Source organism: Panulirus ornatus, chromosome 67 (genome assembly GCF_036320965.1).
Source record: "Panulirus ornatus isolate Po-2019 chromosome 67, ASM3632096v1, whole genome shotgun sequence".
Taxonomy (NCBI): domain Eukaryota; kingdom Metazoa; phylum Arthropoda; class Malacostraca; order Decapoda; family Palinuridae; genus Panulirus; species Panulirus ornatus.
The window spans coordinates 18,785,954-18,809,063 of record NC_092290.1 but is presented as its reverse complement, the minus strand read 5'-3'; positions in this window follow the sequence as shown (position 1 = coordinate 18,809,063).

Genomic DNA, 23,110 nt, shown 5'->3' with positions numbered 1-23,110 from the left:
GCTGAGACAGGGGATCATGCGCAGTAGAGGCACAGTGAACCGTCAGAGGGGAAGGGGGTACAGTGCGCACTTGTGGCACAGCGACCGCCACAGAGAGAGAGAGAGAGAGAGAGAGAGAGAGAGAGAGAGAGAGAGAGAGAGAGAGAGAGAGAGAGAGAGAGATGGGGTGTGTGTGTGGGGGGGGGACATCACCAACCCAGCCAGACACAGAGAATTGGTTAGGGGCTGCTTGAAGTACCTCGGCTAGTGGCCCAGCCCGCCCCTCTGCTGGGGACGGACCACCACCGCCCCCCCCCCCCGGCAGTCCCCACGAATCACCCTCCTCCCCCCCAGCAGTCCCAACGAATCACCCTCCTCCCCCTAGCAGTCCCCACGAACCACCCTCGTCCCCCAGCAGTCCCCACGAACCACCCTCCTCCCCCTAGCAGTCCCCACGAACCACCTCCCCTCAGCAGTTCCCACGAACCACCTCCCCTAGCAGTCCCAACGAACCACCCTCCTCCCCAAGCAGTCCCCACGAACCACCTCCCCTCAGCAGTACCCACGAATTCCCGCAGCAGTCCCCACAACCTCCCCCCCAGGAGTCCCCACGTACCCTCCCCCCTTCCTCCAGCAGTCCCCACAAACCTCCCCTCCCCCCCAGCAGTCCCCACGAACCACCCTCCTCACCCAGCAGTCCCCACGAACCACAAGAGGAGACACAGTGTGGGCTTGTTAAGGAACCACAGAGATGAGAAATACACCCGAGAGGAGAAATACACCCAAGAAGAGAAAGAGAAATACACCCAAGAAGAGAAATACACCCAAGAAGAGAAATACACCCAGAGACAAGGTCTCGCTGAAAAAGGATGTACGGAGGAAGTTGTGGGGTATCTGTGTAGTGGATGAATGGAAGTGTTTGAGAGTGAATGCAAACACCATACAAATGTGTAAAATGTTTTACTGTTGCGGGAAAAGTTTTATGAGATGGGGCTCCACGAGTGTAGAACTCCCTCCCCCGTACAGTTCAAGAGATGGGGCTCCACGAGTGTAGAACTCTCTCCCCGTACAGTTCAAGAGATGGGGCCCTACGAGTGTAGAACTCCCTCCCCGTACAGTACAAGAGATGGGGCTCCACGAGTGTAGAACTCTCTCCCCGTACAGTTCAAGAGATGGGGCCCCACGAGTGTAGAACTCCCTCCCCGTACAGTGCAACAGATGGGGCCCCACGAGTGTAGAACTCCCTCCCCGTACAGTACAAGAGATGGGGGCCCCACGAGTGTAGAACTCCCTCCCCGTACAGTACAAGAGATGGGGCCCCACGAGTGTAGAACTCCCTCCCCGTACAGTACAAGAGATGGGGCCCCACGAGTGTAGAACTCCCTCCCCGTACAGTACAAGAGATGGGGCCCCACGAGTGTAGAACCCCCCTCCCCGTACAGTACAAGAGATGGGGGCCCCACGGGTGTAGAACCCCCCTCCCCCGTACAGTACAAACAGGTAATTATCATTTCGTAATGACACATCATTAAACAGTACAAGATATATTACCCTGTGTGGGCAGTAGGAAACCCCCACACGTAACTACGCTACGGCGAAGGCAACTACGTCACCCAGCAGCTGGCCGCTGTACCCGACGAACGCTTTCTGACGAACGCTTACTGACGAACGCTTACTTACGAACGCTTACTGACGAACGCTTACTTACGAACGCTTACTGACGAACGCTTAATGACGGACGCTTTCTGACGAACGCTTACTGACGAACGCTTTCTGACGAACGCTTACTGACGAACGCTTACTTACGAACGCTTACTGACGAACGCTTACTTACGAACGCTTACTGACGAACGCTTAATGACGGACGCTTTCTGACGAACGCTTACTGACGAACGCTTTCTGACGAACGCTTACTTACGAACGCTTACTGACGAACGCTTAATGACGGACGCTTTCTGACGAACGCTTACTGACGAACGCTTTCTGACGAACGCTTACTGACGAACGCTTTCTGACGAACGCTTTCTGACGAACGCTTACTGACGAACGCTTTCTGACGAACGCTTACTGACGAACGCTTTCTGACGAACGCTTACTGACGAACGCTTTCTGACGAACGCTTACTTACGAACGCTTTCTGACGAGCGCTTACTGACGAACGCTTACTGACGAACGCTTACTGACGAACGTTTACTGACGAACGCTTACTTACGAACGCTTTCTGACGAACGCTTACTTACGAACGCTTTCTGACGAGCGCTTACTGACGAACGCTTACTGACGAACGCTTACTGACGAACGTTTACTGACGAACGCTTACTGACGAACGCTTACAGACGAACGCTTTCTTACGAACGCTTTCTTACGAACGCTTTCTGATGAACGCTTTCTTACGAACGCTTACAGACGAACGCTTACAGACGAACGCTTACTGACGAACGCTTACTTACGAACGCTTACTGACGAACGCTTTCTTACGAACGCTTAATGACGAACGCTTTCTTACGAACGCTTACTAATGAACGCTTACTTACGAACGCTTTCTTACGAACGATTACTTACGAACGCTTTTTTACGAACGCTTACTTACGAACGCTTTCTTACGAACACTTTCTGACGAACGCTTACTTACGAACGCTTACTTACGAACGCTTACTTACGAACGCTTACAGACGAACGCTTTCTTACGAACACTTTCTGACGAACGCTTACTTACGAACGCTTACTTACGAACGCTTACAGACGAACGCTTTCTTACGAACACTTTCTGACGAACGCTTACTTACGAACGCTTACTTACGAACGCTTACTTACGAACGCTTACTTACGAACGCTTACTTACGAACGCTTACTTACGAACGCTTACAGACGAACGCTTTCTTACGAACACTTTCTGACGAACGCTTACTTACGAACGCTTACTTACGAACGCTTACTTACGAACGCTTACAGACGAACGCTTTCTTACGAACACTTTCTGACGAACGCTTACTTACGAACGCTTACTTACGAACGCTTACTTACGAACGCTTACTTACGAACGCTTACAGACGAACGCTTACTTACGAACGCTTACTGACGAACGCTTACTGACGAACGCTTACTTACGAACGCTTACTTACGAACGCTTACAGACGAACGCTTTCTTACGAACGCTTACTGACGAACGCTTACTTAACACTTTACCAGAAAGTTAGAAATGACAGGAAAAGACGGTCACACTTGCGTCCGGTCCCAGGCTAGAGTGAGGCAGCGCCCGACGACGCACGACCATGTCGCACGACGCCAACACCACCACCCCCCACCCACCCACCCACCCCACTGTCGCACGCACCCACCACCCACCCATCCACCCTCACTCCACCCCGCAGCCATCAGACACCGACAACAGCAGCAGACCACCCCACCACCAGCCAGTGACCACAGCCTGCCAACAACAGACCCCACCACCAGCTAGTGACCACAGCCTGCCAACAACAGACCCCCCACCCCACCAGCCAGTGACCACAGCCTGCCCACAACAGACCCCCACCACCACCACCAGCCAGTGACCACATCCTGCCAACAACAGACCCCCCACCCCACCAGCCAGTGACCACAGCCTGCCAACAACAGACCCCCCCCACCACCACCAGCTAGTGACCACAGCCTGCCAACAACAGACCCCCACCACCACCACCAGCCAGTGACCACATCCTGCCAACAACAGACCCCACCACCCCACCACCACCACCAGCCAGTGACCACAGCCTGCCAACAACAGACCCCCACCACCACCACCAGCCAGTGACCACAGCCTGCCAACAACAGACCCACCCCACCAGCCAGTGACCACAGCCTGCCAACAACAGACCCCCACCACCACCAGCAGCCAGTGACCACATCCTGCCAACAACAGACCCCCCCACCACCACCAGCCAGTGACCACAGCCTGCCAACAACAGACCCCCACCACCACCACCAGCCAGTGACCACAGCCTGCCAACAACAGACCCCCCCCACCACCACCAGCCAGTGACCACATCCTGCCAACAACAGACCCCCACCACCACCACCAGCCAGTGACCACAGCCTGCCAACAACAGACCCCCACCACCACCACCAGCCAGTGACCACAGCCTGCCAACAACAGACCCCCACCACCACCACCAGCCAGTGACCACAGCCTGCCAACAACAGACCCCCCACCCCACCACCACCAGCCAGTGACCACAGCCTGCCAACAACAGACCCACCCCACGAGCCAGTGACCACAGCCTGCCAACAACAGACCCCCACCACCACCACCAGCCAGTGACCACAGCCTGCCAACAACAGACCCCCCACCCCACCAGCCAGTGACCACAGCCTGCCAACAACAGACCCCCCCCCACCCCACCACCACCACCAGCAGGAGGAACCAGACAACAGACAAGCGCACATCACAGACACCCACCCCCCCTGGGGGGGCGCCTCCCCCCCCCGTGATGGTCAGGCGGGGGGGGGGCCATGTACACACTTAAGGCAGTGTGGGGGAGGGGGGGGAAGGGGGGGAAGGGGTGATGGGAAGACGAAGAAGTAGTGAGACAGATTAAAAAAGAAAACGGAATACGCACACATGGCCAGGGGGAAGGGGGGGGGGGGAGGAGGAGGGGGTTCAGGGGGAGGGGGGTGTGAAAGCAGGCGCGCGCGCGCGCACCCCTCTCTCTCTCTCCCCCCCCCCCCCCCACATAGCAGACAACCCTCCTGCTTACTTCATCAGGCCGGGGTCAACACCACACCAGGCGGGTCCACCTCGAGGGGGACAGTAAGAGCGGCCGGCCCATCACCGGGCCATGGAAAACCCGACCATACGTGCGCTGCGCATGATGGGGTCGCGGGGCAGACGGAGGCTCAGCGACTAGCCAGCCATCCTCGAGGGAGGTTGACTCACTGCACGTGGTCGGTCCTCTCTCTCTCTCTCTGTCTCTCTCTCTCTCTCTCTCTCTCTCTCTCTCTCTCTCTCTCTCTCTCTCTCTCGCATGGGGTCCTGGCCAGACAGGAGCGCTACGCGTCTCTGATGTGTGTGCGCGTGAGGGGTGTGGAGCAGCCACGGCGCGTCGTGTCCTTCCCCATGCGTCCCTCCCGCCCGCGACCACAGCGAGACATCGGGAGCGTCTGCTGTCGGTGACTGACGCAGTCTGCGTCAGTCTATACACGGACGTTCCTTAAGGTGTCTGACGCAGTCTGCGTCAGTCTATACACGTACGTTCCTTGAGGTGACTGACGCAGTCTGCGTCAGTCTATACACGGACGTTCCTTAAGGTGACTGACGCAGTCTGCGTCAGTCTATACACGGACGTTCCTTAAGGTGTCTGACGCAGTCTGCGTCTTGGGTCGTTGTCTTCTCCCTGGCAGGTCACAACATTAAGGTCATTTCAGTTCCATTCTAAGGTCAGTGTTGAGGGGGGGGAGGGGGGGAGGCGCTGCCACCTGGACTGCGTGAGGACGTAGCCAGGGTCGCTAGTGCGTGAGGACGTAGCCAGGGTCGCTAGTGCGTGAGGACGTAGCCAGAGTCGCTAGTGCGTGAGGACGTAGCCAGGGTCGCTAGTGCGTGAGGACGTAGCCAGGGTCGCTAGTGCGTGAGGACGTAGCCAGGGTCGCTAGTGCGTGAGGACGTAGCCAGAGTCGCTAGTGCGTGAGGACGTAGCCAGGGTCGCTAGTGCGTGAGGACGTAGCCAGGGTCGCTAGTGCGTGAGGACGTAGCCATGGTCGCTAGTGCGTGAGGACGTAGCCAGGGTCGCTAGTGCGTGAGGACGTAGTCAGAGTCGCTAGTGCGTGAGGACGTAGCCAGGGTCGCTAGTGCGTGAGGACGTAGCCAGGGTCGCTAGTGCGTGAGGACGTAGCCAGGGTCGCTAGTGCGTGAGGACGTAGCCAGGGTCGCTAGTGCGTGAGGACGGGTCGTAAACGTTGAACTTCACCAACGTGTTTCCCCCCCCACACTGCGCTCACACGGGGGGGAGGGGGGAGGGGGGGGTCTTCTGGGGGTGACCTTAATGGGGCTCTTCTGTTTGTTGGGGGGGGGGGGTCACAGTCTGAGGTTCCTCAGTGGTTGAGGTCACTGGGGTTCCTCCGTTGAGGTCACTGGGGTTCCTCCGTTGAGGTCACTGGGGTTCCTCCGTTGAGGTCACTGGGGTTCCTCCGTTGAGGTTACTGGGGTTCATCCGTTGGGGTCACTGGGGTTCCTCCATTGAGGTCACTGGGGTTCCTCCATTGAGGTCACTGGGGTTCCTCCGTTGAGGTCACTGGGGTTCCTCCGTTGAGGTCACTGGGGTTCATCCGTTGAGGTCACTGGGGTTCATCCGTTGAGGTCACTGGGGTTCCTCCGTTGAGGTCACTGGGGTTCCTCCATTGAGGTCACTGGGGTTCATCCGTTGAGGTCACTGGGGTTCATCCGTTGAGGTCACTGGGGTTCATCCGTTGAGGTCACTGGGGTTCATCCGTTGAGGTCACTGGGGTTCCTCCGTTGAGGTCACTGGGGTTCCTCCATTGAGGTCACTGGGGTTCATCCGTTGAGGTCACTGGGGTTCATCCGTTGAGGTCACTGGGGTTCATCCGTTGAGGTCACTGGGGTTCCTCCGTTGAGGTCACTGGGGTTCCTCCATTGAGGTCACTGGGGTTCATCCGTTGAGGTCACTGGGGTTCATCCGTTGAGGTCACTGGGGTTCCTCCATTGAGGTCACTGGGGTTCATCCGTTGAGGTCACTGGGGTTCATCCGTTGAGGTCACTGGGGTTCCTCCGTTGAGGTCACTGGGGTTCCTCCATTGAGGTCACTGGGGTTCATCCGTTGAGGTCACTGGGGTTCCTCCATTGAGGTCACTGGGGTTCATCCGTTGAGGTCACTGGGGTTTCTCTGCTTGATGGCGTCAATGGGGTTCTCCAAGTTGATGATGGAGGGTTACTGGGGTTCCTCAACTTTCAGCTGGACTGCACAGTTCAACAGTAGTTCTCATGGGACCAGTGTGGGATCGAACCCTGGCGGGGGGTTTTTTTTTTTGGGTGGCTGCCAGGTCGGCTGGATCCTAAGATAGAAGCAAGACGAGAGAAAAATAATCATGACCCCCCTCCCCCCCTGAAATTTCAGCCCTCCTCATGTCAGCGACGCCTCCCCCCCCCCACGCTTGACCTTCGTGACCCCCCCCCCCCCCCCCCCCCCCCCCGGGAGCCCGTGTTGATGCACAGCAGACCAGGCAGAGAAGCTGGTGGAGAAGAAGGTTCAAAGTCCTCTTCCTTCCTAAAGTGGCTCTGGCATTATGAAACCATCTCCGGCCCAATCATCGGACCTCAGCAATTCTCCTGAGTAGTTCCAAATGACACCCAGTGGCCAGATTGCACACAGTCAGTAAACTCGTATCTCTAACTCCACTGCCTCTGACACAGTGGGAGCCCCACTCTTCCGCCACTGGGGTCAGCTGGCTACCACCACTAGGGTCCACTTGGGTAAGGTTTCAATTATCAGTTGCAGTTCCACGTCACGTGAGACGACGACACTGTTGTGCCACTCACTAGTGGTCGCTCTTCCCACTAGGTAGTCGCTCTTCCCACTAGGTGGTCGCTCTTCCCACTAGGTGGTCGCTCTTCCCACTAGGTGGTCGCTCTTCCCACTAGGTGGTCGCTCTTCCCACTAGGTGGTCGCTCTTCCCACTAGGTGGTCGCTCTTCCCACTAGGTAGTCGCTCTTCCCACTAGGTAGTCGCTCTTCCCACTAGGTGGTCGCTCTTCCCACTAGGTGGTCGCTCTTCCCACTAGGTGTCGCTCTTCCCACTAGGTGGTCGCTCTTCCCACTAGGTGGTCGCTCTTCCCACTAGGTGGTCGCTCTTCCCACTAGGTGGTCGCTCTTCCCACTAGGTGTCGCTCTTCCCACTAGCACAACAACAAACTACCTCTGGTAACAACAGTGGGCTCCACGCCACTGACATCATTGCTCGTGACAGCAGTGTGCTCTAATGACAACACTAGGCTCTTGTGACAACAGTGGGCTCCTCAGATGACAGTGGGAACTTGTGACAACAGTGGGGCTCTACTGACAACCTTCGTCCCTCGTGACAACAGTGGCCCTTAGTGCCAACGTCAAGTCTCTCCTTACCAACGAAGGACTCCAGGTCAGGACCTGGCAACCCCCCACACAACCAGGGAGGCCGTGGGTGGGGGGGGGGGTCGAACAAGGACCTGACATCCTAGGGTGGCAGCAGGGCTGTCCCTGAGGGGGGAGGGGGGAGTGGGGGTCGTACACCCCCCCCCCCCCACACACCAGTCACGTCTTGTGTTCCATACATGCAAAACTCCCACCACTTCGGGATGCTAAACTCCCATTTCGGGATGCCAAACTCCCACTTCGGGATGCCAAATTCCCACTTCAGGATGCCAAACTCCCATTTTGGGATGCCAAACTCCCACTTCAGGATGCCAAACTCCCACTTCGGTATGTCAAACTCCCACCACTTCGGGATGCCAAACTCCCCCTTAGGGATGCCAAACTCCCACTTCGGGATACCAAACTGGAAAACCAAACCCCTGATGTCTCTAAGGAATCAACCACCCCAGGACGGAAGGGGAATCCCTCATAAGGACCCGAGGTCGGAAGGGGAATCCCTCATAAGGACCCGAGGTCGGAAGGGGACTCCCTCATAAGGACCCGAGGTCGGAAGGGGAATCCCTCATAAGGACCCGATGCCAAAAACACACACACAATGATGCCTTCTCCCCCACAACAAACCCCTCGTCTCAACCTCACATTTGACGCCAGACCTTTACGATAACAAGGTCAAGGTCAATTCCAAAAGTAATGCCTTCGCGGGAGGACATCGAAGTCGTGTGGTGGTCGTCTTGGTGGCTGGCTCCTCGCCAGGTCAAAACCACCTCCCCCCCAGATACGACACCTTTTGCTCGAACCATCTGGGAGAGGGACGAACGCGTTCAAAAATACCTTCCCACGACTTTCTGGCCCGGGGCTGGCCTGGGGCTGGCCTGTGCTGGCCTGGGGCTGCTCCGGGCTTGATCATGGCCCACGGGAAAATGCCATCGCTGGAGAGTGCGAGCAGCAGGACCTGCTAGGCCATGATGACCAAGTGTTGGGCCACAGCAGCAGGACCTGCTAGGCCACGATGGCCAAGTGTTGGGCCACAGCAGCAGGACCTGCTAGGCCATGATGGCCAAGTGTTGGGCCACAGCAGCAGGACCTGCTAAGCCACCTCCACTCATTCTCATCTGGAAATTGGAAGGTACTCGATCGCCCATTTCCCCCTTGACTCATTGTGAAAATAACAACCAATTTAATCTTTGGCTGATCTCTTGCCTCACCTCCATACTGGCTGATCTCTTGCCTCACCTCCATACTGGCTGATCTCTTGCCTCACCTCCATACTGGCTGATCTCTTGCCTCACCTCCATACTGGCTGATCTCTTGCCTCACCTCCATACTGGCTGATCTCTTGCCTCACCTCCATACTGGCTGATCTCTTGCCTCACCTCCATACTGGCTGATCTCTTGCCTCACCTCCATAATGGCTGATCTCTTGCCTCACCTCCATACTGGCTGATCTCTTGCCTCACCTCCATACCTCTCAGAACCCATAGGGTGAGTCAAGTTCACACAGACACCACAGACCACATCAGCAGGGGGGTGGGTCAAGGCCACACAGACACCACAGACCACGTGAGCAGGGGGTGGGCCAAGGCCACACAGACCACGTCAGCAGGGGGTGGGTCAAGGCCACACAGACCCCACAGACCACATCAGCAGGGGTGGGTCAAGGCCTCACAGACCACATCAGCAGGGGTGGGTCACTAGTACACTGCCCAACACAAGACACACATCTCAGTGCAGCCAGTGTGACCAACCCATCAATTCTCCCCACCCCCACCTACCTCCCACACCTCCTGAAGTCCTTCAGTCTTGGCTGAAATGAAACCCAGCCAGAAGCCCTTTGGTTGAGGGCGACGCTTCCTTCAGGGGTCGTCCACCTCCTCCTCCTCCAGCCATCTTACGCTGAGACAATATCCTTCAATACCTCTCCAAGACCCCTCTCCCAGCAACACCTCCCTCTCCCAGTCCTCTCCCAGCAACACCTCCCTCTCCCAGTCCTCTCCCAGCAACACCTCCCTCTCCCAGTCCTCTCCCAGCAACACCTCCCTCTCCCAGTCCTCTCCCAGCAACACCTCCCTCTCCCAGTCCTCTCCCAGCAACACCTCCCTCTCCCAGTCCTCTCCCAGCAACACCTCCCTCTCCCAGCAACACCTCCCTCTCCCAGCAACACCTCCCCCTCCTCCTCTCTCTCCTAGCCACCCCTCCTCCCCCCCCCCTCTTCCTGGGTGTACCTGAAGCCCAGGAGGCTCTGGGTTGAGCCTCCCTCCTCCTCCCTCCCTCCTCCAGAAGATCCAACCCAGTCGTCGCCCCCAACTCAATATGGGCCTCGGCTTCACGTTAATACAAATGGTCTTCGGCTTCCCTAGCTTAGTGGCTGCGGGGGGATGACGTGAGGAGGAGGAGGAAGAGGAGGAGGAGGAGGAAGAGGAGGAGGAGGAGGAGGAGGAGGAAGAGGAGCCAGAGTTGCAGCTGTCGGTGTTTGTTGATGTTGCAGACAGACGCCACACCAGCGTGAGAACCAAGTCCTCACCCGTGACCCTGGCTGCCTTCCCTCCTGCCACTGGGTGGCACACTGACCGCCACTGGCTGGCACACTGACTGCCACTGGGTGGCACACTGACTGCCACTGGGTGGCACACTGACCGCCACTGGGTGGCACACTGACCGACACTGGGTGGCACACTGACCGCCACTGGGTGGCACACTGACCGCCACTGGGTGGCACACTGACCGCCACTGGGTGGCACACTGACAGCCACTGGGTGGCACACTGACCGCCACTGGGTGGCACACTGACCGCCACTGGGTGGCACACTGACCGCCACTGGGTGGGACACTGACCGCCACTGGGTGGGACACTGACCGCCACTGGGTGGCACACTGACCGCCACTGGGTGGCACACTGACCGCCAATGGGTGGCACACTGACCGCCACTGGGTGGGACACTGACCGCCACTGGGTGGGACACTGACGGCCACTGGGTGGCACACTGACCGCCACTGGGTGGCACACTGACCGCCACTGGGTGGCACACTGACCGCCACTGGGTGGCACACTGACCGCAACTGGATGGAACACTACTAATCAGTGGGTTAGACGCTAAATGAATATAGTAACTACTTGAACACACTTGATGAATCGTCAAAGAGGAATGCCTCATGTATTACCTGGTGCCACTGACGTATGTATCCCCTACCTGGTCCCACTGACGTATGTATCGCCTACCTGGTGCCACAGACGTATGTGTCCCCTACCTGGTGCCACTGACGTATGTATCCCCTACCTGGTGCCACTGACGTATGTGTCCCCTACCTGGTCCCACTGACGTATGTATCCCCTACCTGGTGCAACAGACGTATGTATCCCCTACCTGGTGCCAATGACGTATGTGTCCCCTACCTGGTCCCACTGACGTATGTGTCCCCTACCTGGTGCCACAGACGTATGTATCCCCTACCTGGTGCCACAGACGTATGTATCCCCTACCTGGCGCCACAGACGTATGTATCCCCTACCTGGTGCCACTGACGTATGTATCCCCTACCTGGTGCCACAGACGTACGTATCCCCTACCTGGTGCCAATGACGTATGTATCCCCTACCTGGTGCCACAGACGTATGTATCCCCTACCTGGCGCCACAGACGTATGTATCCCCTACCTGGTGCCACAGACGTATGTATCCCCTACCTGACGCCACAGACGTATGTATCCCCTACCTGGCGCCACAGACGTATGTATCCCCTACCTGGCGCCACTGACGTATGTATCCCCTACCTGGTGCCACAGACGTATGTATCCCCTACCTGGTGCCACAGACGTATGTATCCCCTACCTGGTCCCACTGACGTATGTATCCCCTACCTGGTCCCACTGACGTATGTATCCCCTACCTGGTCCCACTGACGTATGTATCCCCTACCTGGTGCCACAGACGTATGTATCCCCTACCTGGTGCCAATGACGTATGTATCCCCTACCTGGTCCCACTGACGTATGTATCCCCTACCTGGTGCCACTGACGTATGTATCCCCTACCTGGTCCCAATGACGTATGTATCCCCTACCTGGTACCACTGACGTATGTATCCCCTACCTGGTGCCACAGACGTATGTATCCCCTACCTGGTCCCACTGACGTATGTATCCCCTACCTGGTGCCACTGACGTATGTATCCCCTACCTGGTGCCACAGACGTATGTATCCCCTACCTGGTCCCACTGACGTATGTATCACCTACCTGGTCCCACTGACGTATGTATCCCCTACCTGGTGCCACAGACGTATGTATCCCCTACCTGGTCCCACTGACGTATGTATCCCCTACCTGGTCCCACTGACGTATGTATCACCTACCTGGTGCCACAGACGTATGTATCCCCTACCTGGTCCCACTGACCTATGTATCCCCTACCTGGTCCCACTGACGTATGTATCCCCTACCTGGTGCCACTGACGTATGTATCCCCTACCTGGTGCCACAGACGTATGTATCCCCTACCTGGTCCCACTGACCTATGTATCCCCTACCTGGTCCCACTGACGTATGTATCCCCTACCTGGTCCCACTGACGTATGTATCCCCTACCTGGTGCCACTGGTATTCATACCCACTACCTGGTGCTGATGGTATAAGCTGGTTTTCATATAGAACCAATGATATAACTGTACCCCACACACATAGCACCACTGATGTGTGTCTGTACCCAACACATAGCACCACTGATGTGTGTCTGTACCCCACACATAGCACCACTGATGTGTGTCTGTACCCCACACATAGCACCACTGATGTGTGTCTGTACCCCACACATAGCACCACTGATGTGTGTCTGTACCCCACACATAGCACCACTGATGTGTGTCTGTACCCCACACATAGCACCACTGATGTGTGCCTGTACCCCACACATAGCACCACTGATGTGTGCCTGTACCCCACACATAGCACCACTGATGTGTGTCTGTACCCCACACATATCACCACTGATGTGTGTCTGTACCCCACACATAGCACCACTGATGTGTGTCTGTACCCCACACATAGCACCACTGATGTGTGTCTGTACCCCACACATAGCACCACTGATGTGTGTCTGTACCCCACACATAGCACCACTGATGTGTGTCTGTACCCCACACATAGCACCACTGATGTGTGCCTGTACCCCACACATAGCACCACTGATGTGTGCCTGTACCCCACACACACAGCACCACGCGTGCCTCTGGTGAAGCCATGGGAATGCTGTGCTGGTGTATCGTATATGTCTGTGTTGCTGTGTGAGTGGTGGGTGGTGGGGGGGGGGGGTGAGGGTGTGGCAATCACCCCCCCAAGCTCGCTGCCCAGGTGCGACGCTCTCCCCTCTCACCACACTACTCACGCCTCTCCCAGCCCCTCTCACCACATTACTCACGCCTCTCCCAGCCCCTCTCACCACATTACTCCCACCTCTCCCAGCCCCTCTCACCACACTACTCCCACCTCTTCCAGCCCCTCTCCACACTACTCCCAGCCCCTCTCACCGCCCCATCATGACCTCTCTCAACCCATGAATTCCTCTCACCATCTTACCCTTGCCTCTCCCTGAGCCTCTCACCCTCTCCCCCTTCCCCCCTCCCTCCCGCAGGGATCCTGAAGAGCTCTCCCTCCCTCTCTCATTCTGAGGACGCAGACGCGATTTCCATCACCACTTGTCTTTATACAACGGGTCCTCCCTCCCTCCCTCACCGCCTCCCTCACCACCTCCTCCCTTCCTCACCACCTCCCTCCCTCCCTCACCACCTCCCTCCCTCACCACCTCCCTCCCTTACCACCTCCCTCCCTCACCACCTCCCTCCCTCACCACCTCCCTCACCACCTCCTCCCTTCCTCACCACCTCCCTCCCTCCCTCACCACCTCCCTCCCTCACCACCTCCCTCCCTTACCACCTCTCTCCCTCACCACCTCCCTCCCTCACCACCTCCCTCACCACCACCTCCCTCCCTCACTACCTCACTCCCACACCACCTCCCTCCCTCACCACCTCACTCCCACACCACCTCCCTCCCTCACCACCTCACTCCCACACCACCTCCCTCCCTCACCACCTCCCTCCCACACCACCTCCCTCCCTTCCTCACCACCTCCCTTCCTCACCACCTCCTTCTCACACCACCTCCCTCCAATGACCTCCTCAAACATCGAGCCTCTGGCCCAGGTGTTGGGGCGTTGGCCTCCCCCCTCACCCATCCCCTTGCCCCCTGCCCCTTTCCCCCGCCCCATACCCCCTGCCCCTCTCCCCTGCCCCTCTCCCCGCCCCCACCTCATCTTGAAGGCAAACTATCCCCTTCCCCCCCCTCAAACCCGTGTGTCTACGACGGCAAGAGTCAACCCTTGCCGTGGCTCTCCTGCGCCATACCAAGAATCAAAGACCTGAGGCTGAGCCATGCCACTGCAAGCCCTCCCCGACAAGCCTTGTTCACCCACTGCAAGCCCCCTTAAGTCCCCATCATACCTGACAGAGGCTTCCGGGAGCGCAAGAAACCCAGACTGGGTTTGGCTGTGGACAGACGTAAACCTCCGGAAACGCCTCCCATCAAGGGAGACCTGTAGCCCCTCAAGGGCTTCCCTCCGCCCCTCACCAGCAGCCCCCTGGGGACTACCTCACCAGGAGCCACACTCCCGCCCCTCACCAGCAGCCCCCTGGGGACTACCTCACCAGGAGCCACACTCCCGCCCCTCACCAGCAGCCCCCTGGGACTACCTCACCAGGAGCCACACTCCCGCCCCTCACCAGCAGCCCCCTGGGGACTACCTCACCAGGAGCCACACTCCCGCCCCTCACCAGCAGCCCCCTGGGGGACAAGATAAGAGCAGCTCGTTATCTTAATCATATTGTAGGTCAGTTGGATGACCTCCTCCGTCGTCTGTGTTATCAGGTCGCCCCGTATGGACAGCGTCCCTCACCACCGCAGCCCCGCTGGCTCGATGCCCCTGGCGCGGACGCGGGGCTGGGGTATGTGACGGTGGAGGGGGTGTGACGGTAGAGGGGTGTGACGGTGGAGGGGTGTGACGGTAGAGGGGTGTGACGGTAGAGGGGTGTGACGGTGGAGGGGTGTGACGGTAGACGTGTGTGACGGGAAAGAAGTGTTACAGTAGAAAGGTGTGACAGTAGATGTGTGTGACGGTAGAGGAGTGTGACGGTAGATGTGTGTGACGGTAGATGTGTGTGACGGTAGAGAGGTGATAGAGCAAGTCTTGCAACTGACCAGTTTCGTGGGATATGAGTGGGACAAGAACCTATTGGTTAATTCGGCATTTCTTTTTTCCTATTCAAACAGAATTATATATATTTTTTTCTTTTTTTGCTTTGTCGCTGTCTCCCGCGTTTGCGAGGTAGCGCAAGGAAACAGACGAAAGAAATGGCCCAACCCACCCCCATACACATGTATATACATACGTCCACACACGCAAATATACATACCTACACAGCTTTCCATGGTTTACCCCAGACGCTTCACATGCCTTGATTCAATCCACTGCCAGCACGTCAACCCCGGTATACCACATCGCTCCAAATCACTCTATCTCACTCTATATATATATATATATATATATATATATATATATATATATATATATATATATATATATATATATTTCGGCTGCTTGTGAACTATATCTACAACCCTTTCAAGCCATCCACAGTGAACGATACATCTTGGTTTCCTTCTTTTGAAAAATTCATCAGTCAATCTATTTTAACATTTATACTCCAGAATGTCTGTTCCACTACTGTTGTGTCATCTATATCTGGCTGGCCCCGAGGACCAGCCCTGGGATACTGGGACTCATAGGAATATATATATATATATATATATATATATATATATATATATATATATATATATATATATATATTTTTTTTTTTTTTTTTTTTTTTTTTATACTTTGTCGCTGTCTCCCGCGTTTGCGAGGTAGCGCAAGGAAACAGACGAAAGAAATGGCCCAACCCCCCCCATACACATGTACATACACACGTCCACACACACAAATATACATACCTACACAGCTTTCCATGGTTTACCCCGGACGCTTCACATGCCTTGATTCAATCCACTGACAGCACGTCAACCCCTGTATACCACATCGCTCCATTTCACTCTATTCCTTGCCCTCCTTTCACCCTCCTGCATGTTCAGGCCCCGATCACACAAAATCTTTTTCACTCCATCTTTCCACCTCCAATTTGGTCTCCCTCTTCTCCTCGTTCCCTCCACCTCCGACACATATATCCTCTTGGTCAATCTTTCCTCACTCATTCTCTCCATGTGCCCAAACCATTTTAAAACACCCTCTTCTGCTCTCTCAACCACGCTCTTTTTATTTCCACACATCTCTCTTACCCTTACGTTACTTACTCGATCAAACCACCTCACACCACACATTGTCCTCAAACATCTCATTTCCAGCACATCCATCCTCCTGCGCACAACTCTATCCATAGCCCACGCCTCGCAACCATACAACATTGTTGGAACTACTATTCCTTCAAACATACCCATTTTTGCTTTCCGGGATAATGTTCTCGACTTCCACACATTTTTCAAGGCTCCCAAAATTTTCGCCCCCTCCCCCACCCTATGATCCACTTCCGCTTCCATGGTTCCATCCGCTGACAGATCCACTCCCAGATATCTAAAACACTTCACTTCCTCCAGTTTTTCACCATTCAAACTCACCTCCCAATTGACTTGACCCTCAACCCTACTGTACCTAATAACCTTGCTCTTATTCACATTTACTCTTAACTTTCTTCTTCCACACACTTTACCAAACTCCGTCACCAGCTTCTGCAGTTTCTCACATGAATCCGCCACCAGCGCTGTATCATCAGCGAACAACAACTGACTCACTTCCCAAGCTCTCTCATCCCCAACAGACTTCATACTTGCCCCTCTTTCCAAGACTCTTGCATTTACCTCCCTAACAACCCCATCCATAAACAAATTAAACAACCATGGAGACATCACACACCCCTGCCGCAAACCTACATTCACTGAGAACCAATCACTTTCCTCTCTTCCTACACGTACACATGCCTTACATCCTCGATAAAAACTTTTCACTGCTTCTAACAACTTGCCTCCCACACCATATATTCTTAATACCTTCCACAGAGCATCTCTATCAACTCTATCATATGCCTTCTCCAGATCCATAAATGCTACATACAAATCCATTTGCTTTTCTAAGTATTTCTCACATACATTCTTCAAAGCAAACACCTGATCCACACATCCTCTACCACTTCTGAAACCACACTGCTCTTCCCCAATCTTCCCCAACCCTCTCAATCAATACCCTCCCATATAATTTACCAGGAATACTCAACAAACTTATACCTCTGTAATTTGAGCACTCACTCTTATCCCCTTTGCCTTTGTACAATGGCACTATGCACGCATTCCGCCAATCCTCAGGCACCTCACCATGAGTCATACATACATTAAATAACCTTACCAACCAGTCAACCATACAGTCACCCCCTTTTTTAATAAATTCCACTGCAATACCATCCAAACCTGCTGCCTTGCCGGCTTTCATCTTCCGCAAAGCTTTTACTACCTCTTCTCTCTCTCTCTCTCTCTCTCTCTCTCTCTCTCTCTCTATATATATATATATATATATATATATATATATATTATCCCTGGGGATAGGGGATTCAGAATACTTCCCACGTATTCCCTGCGTGTCGTACAAGGCGACTAAAAGGGGAGGGAGCGGGGGGCTGGAAATCCTCCCCTCTCGTTTTTTTTTTTAATTTTTCAAAAGAAGGAACAGAGGGGGCCAGGTGAGGATATTCCAAAAACGGCCCAGTCCTCTGTTCTTAACGCTACCTCGCTAATGCGGGAAATGGCGGATAGTTTAGAAATATATATATATATATATATATATATATATATATATATATATATATATATATATATATATATCATAGACAAAATTAGGATCCCATTTTATCTTCCTATTACTAGGGGTGGATGAACATCTGGGTTGACAGTGGACACACTATCGCAACCAGGATTCGATCCTTGACGCTCGACCCATGAGGAAGCCGGCGAGTGCATCACGGTCAGCAACGCCACCGTCTACGGCGCGGAGGTTAGGTTACTCTGCCACCACAGGTGCAAACAAAACCAGGACCTGCCACACTGATGTCTGAAAACATGATAATGTGATGAGGCACAGCACCTCGCAACGCAACCCTCCATATCTTCACTTCAGTACTGCATTTCACAGTCAGTCTGGATGGCACAACGGTGAGACATAGAAGTTTGCGATCTGTTCTGACTTCGAGCGAGGCCCTGCATCCTATACTGAACCCATGCGCCACTGCGTGCCATCATCATTCAGCGAGCCTTAAGATTGGACTGTGCGACTTCAAACAAAACTTGAGGGTAGAGGTTTCCCCTTGGTGAGTCCCGGACGACTTTAGAGGCCTCGGCTGAACTGGAAAAATAAATCGAGGCTGTGGAGGAGCCATTACAGAGCAGTCTGTATATGGTAGGTATAACCTCTGGATGAGTTTATGAGCAGTCTGTATATGGTAGGTATAACCTCTGGATGAGTTTATGAGCAGTCTGTATATGAGAAGTATAACCTCTGGATGAGTTTATGAGCAGTCTGTATATGGTAGGTATAACCTCTGGATGAGTTTATGAGCAGTCTGTATATGAGAAGTATAACCTTTGGATGAGTTTATGAGCAGTCTGTATATGGTAGGTATAACCTCTGGATGAGTTTATGAACAGTCTGTATATGAGAAGTATAACCTCTGGATGAGTTTATGAGCAGAGTATATGAGAGGTATAACCTCACGATGAGTTTATGAGCAGAGTATATGAGAGGTATAACCTCACGATGAGTTTATGAGCAGAGTATATGAGAGGTATAACCTCACGATGAGTTTATGAGCAGAGTATATGAGAGGTATAACCTCACGATGAGTTTATGAGCAGAGTATATGAGAGGTATAACCTCACGATGAGTTTATGAGCAGAGTATATGAGGGGTATAACCTCACAATGAGTTTATGAGCAGAGTATATGAGGGGTATAACCTCACAATGAGTTTATGAGCACAGTGGTTGATGATGATGATGCTAAAGGCCATTAGCAAGCGAGAGTCATTAGCAAGCTAGTGGAGACTTGGACGGCTAATAGATCAACAAATTACCGAGCATAGAAAACGGGTGTTGAGGTACAGCTTTCCTCCTTCGACAGTTTGTTGATAAAAGCATCACTTGATGGAGAGCAGACCTCTGTCTCCACCCCCCCCCCCCACCAACCTTCATAGACTTTAAGTGATGCAGCGGAGGTATAGGTTCGAATCCTGGTTCTGGCAATCGGTCCACTGTCAACCCAGCTGTTCATCCACCCATAGTGCTTGCTCGATGAAATGGGCACCAGATCTACACGAATGTATATATATATATATATATATATATATATATATATATATATATATATATATATATATATATATATGGCTCACACACACACACACACACAGACGTGCAGTGACCAAGTCACTGCTGTGCCCTGGAGCAAAACGGCACGACCCTGAGAGAGAGAGAGAGAGAGAGAGAGAGAGAGAGAGAGAGAGAGAGAGAGAGAGAGAGAGAGAGAGAGAGAGAGTATATATATGTATCAGGGTTGGGTTGAGGTACCTAACTCTTCTGCCCCCTTGCTTGTGAAGGTGTACACACGTAGAACCTGGATATACATACATATATACACCCCAGTACCCCAGGCTTCGATACGCAGGGAAGCGAAGGATGGCAGGAGACCATCCTGCAGGGCACACTTTCTCCTGGTGGGGGCGTGGTGGGCGTGGTGGGCGTGGCTCCAGATACTATAGAGTCAGAGAGAGGATCCCATTAAGAGCTGGAGGTGTGGCCAACCAACGCGTCTCTCACAAGGTCCTCAATGGTTGTGGTGATAGCAAGGAGGAGCACTACGTCTTACAGCGTGTGGGTGGACGTGGGTGGGTGTACATGTCACACACACACACACACACACACACACACACATACACACACCGCACCGCCTACACTCGGGCCTGTGTAAGGCTCCGTCGGCATATATAGTTATCACACACACTCAAGGAGGTTTGGTGATCAGTATGCCATCCAGCTGTTCACGTATCTGTTCTTGTAGAACATGAGGACTGGGCTGGTGTGGAAGACGACGACGAACACTCACCAGTTCTGAGATGTCTGATGTTGCATAGTTACTGTAGCCTGGTGGGGCCCCCGGGGGAGGAGGAGGCGAGTGGCAGAGGGGCCCTCACTGTGGCGCCCCTAGGGGAGAAGGAGGCGAGTGGCAGAGGGCCCCTCACTGTGGCGCCCCCAGGGGAGGAGGAGGCGAGTGGCAGAGGGCCCCTCACTGTGGCGCCCCCAGGGGAGGAGGAGGCGAGTGGCAGAGGGCCCCTCACTGTGGCGCCCCTAGGGGAGAAGGAGGCGAGTGGCAGAGGGCCCCTCACTGTGGCGCCCCCAGGGGAGGAGGAGGCGAGTGGCAGAGGGCCCCTCACTGTGGCGCCCCCAGGGGAGGAGGAGGCGAGTGGCAGAGGGCCCCTCACTGTGGGGCCCCCAGGGGAGAAGGAGGCGAGTGGCAGAGGGGCCCCTCACTGTGGGGCCCCCGGGGGAGGAGGAGGCGAGTGGCAGAGGGCCCCTCACTGTGGCGCCCCCAGGGGAGGAGGAGGCGAGTGGCAGAGGGCCCCTCACTGTGGGGCCCCCAGGGGAGGAGGAGGCGAGTGGCAGAGGGGCCCCTCACTGTGGGGCCCCCAGGGGAGGAGGAGGCGAGTGGCAGAGGGCCCCTCACTGTGGCGCCCCCAGGGGAGGAGGAGGCGAGTGGCAGAGGGCCCCTCACTGTGGGGCCCCCAGGGGAGAAGGAGGCGAGTGGCAGAGGGCCCCTCACTGTGGCGCCCCCAGGGGAGGAGGAGGCGAGTGGCAGAGGGCCCCTCACTGTGGCGCCCCCAGGGGAGGAGGAGGCGAGTGGCAGAGGGCCCCTCACTGTGGCGCCCCCAGGGGAGGAGGAGGCGAGTGGCAGAGGGCCCCTCACTGTGGCGCCCCCAGGGGAGGAGGAGGCGAGTGGCAGAGGGCCCCTCACTGTGGCGCCCCCAGGGGAGGAGGAGGCGAGTGGCAGAGGGCCCCTCACTGTGGCGCCCCCAGGGGAGAAGGAGGCGAGTGGCAGAGGGCCCCTCACTGTGGCGCCCCCAGGGGAGGAGGAGGCGAGTGGCAGAGGGCCCCTCACTGTGGCGCCCCCAGGGGAGGAGGAGGCGAGTGGCAGAGGGCCCCTCACCGTGGGGCCCCCAGGGGAGAAGGAGGCGAGTGGCAGAGGGGCCCCTCACTGTGGGGCCCCCAGGGGAGGAGGAGGCGAGTGGCAGAGAGGCCCTTCGAACAAGACCTTGGAGTAACATGAGGACACGCAAAGAAGGTCCATGTGTGTGTGTGTGTGTGTGTGTGTGTGTGTGTGTTCACTATCATGTGAGTGAGACTATCTCTGTGTTATCAGGAGGCCTCCATCCCCCCCCCCCCCTCACCCTTATCATCCCAGGAGCAGGCAGGGGGGGGGGGGGACACACAAGGTTAGCAACACAACGTCTCGAGGCTATGATGGCCCATTCTGATAACACGACGCCTCTGTGCTGTGTGGTGGGTGACACATGTCAGGGAGAGGGAGGGAGAGAGAGAGAGAGAGAGAGAGAGAGAGAGAGAGAGAGAGAGAGAGAGAGAGAGAGAGAGAGAGAGAGAGAGAGAGTAAGGTGGTCACTGAATGAGGCAGGTGTTATGGAGGGGGAGTTGTAGAAAGAGGGGAAACAGTCCAGTACTATCGAGAGGGAGGCTAGGGACAGGGAGTGGAACGAGGGAGGAAGGGATGGAGGGAGGGAGGGAGAGACCAGTACTGTATAAGAGAGCAAGACAAAGAAGAGGGAGGGAGAGGGAGGGAGAGGGAGGGAGAGGGAGGGAGAGCAACCATGACAGGAAGTGTGGAGGAGGAGATGTGGCAGGAGAGGAGGCTTGCCACGCTCCCAGGGCACCACACAACACTGTGGTGGACACATGACACACGAGGACAGCTGGCGGGGGTCTGAGGGGCCTGGCTGAGGGAGCTGAGTCAGTGACTGGGGCGTGTGTAGGTTGTAAGGACGTGTGTGTGTATGGGAGGGAAGAGTAGGTGGGAGATGGACATGTGTGTGTGTGTGTGTGTGTGTGTGTGTGTGTGTGTGTGTGTGTGTGTGTGTGTGTGTGTGTGTCTACCTATTTCTACTGTAGGGGGGAGGGAGTTCTATACTTTTGGAGCCCCCCCCCCCCCTCTCTTTCAACATTCTCTGCTCTCACACAACTTCGTAAATTCATGTTTGGTGTCTGCATCGCCCTCAGTCATTGTGTTCCACCAATATTAATAATACTATAAAACATATTATTGACATCATTTTCCAATCAGTTCTTCGCTTAGTTTCATCTTAAAGTTCTCTGGTTGTTCTATTACAATAAATTTCGAAAAAAAAAACCCAACTTTAAAAACTTTAAGATTCTGATAACGTCACCCCTGACTCTTCTCTCTTCCATGGTGGGCATAAAGAAGGCTTTTGACCTTGCCCTTTAACTCGGCCCTCTTAATTCTCGTTGCTATCTTTTCTTGCCTTCCTCTGGACCTTCTCGAGGAGCTTTTTGTGCTTCTGTACGTCCGGCGTCCAAACATGAGAAGCATATCCTAGTTCTGGCCTCATGTACGACATTTTCTTAGTCTTATACGTGTACGATATTCTGATTAATTCCAACAGACAGTTTTTCTTTACCAAATTAGTCTAAATTATTTTCTGGATGGACAAAATTCTGATGAGAATTATATGATTTCACAACATTACCATGAACTTACTCGAGTGAACTCCACACTTACTGCTGTCTCAATGGTCCATCGTCCATTACTTCTTGATACCGAAGACGGTCTGTTATTAAGTAAACAAATTCTTCTT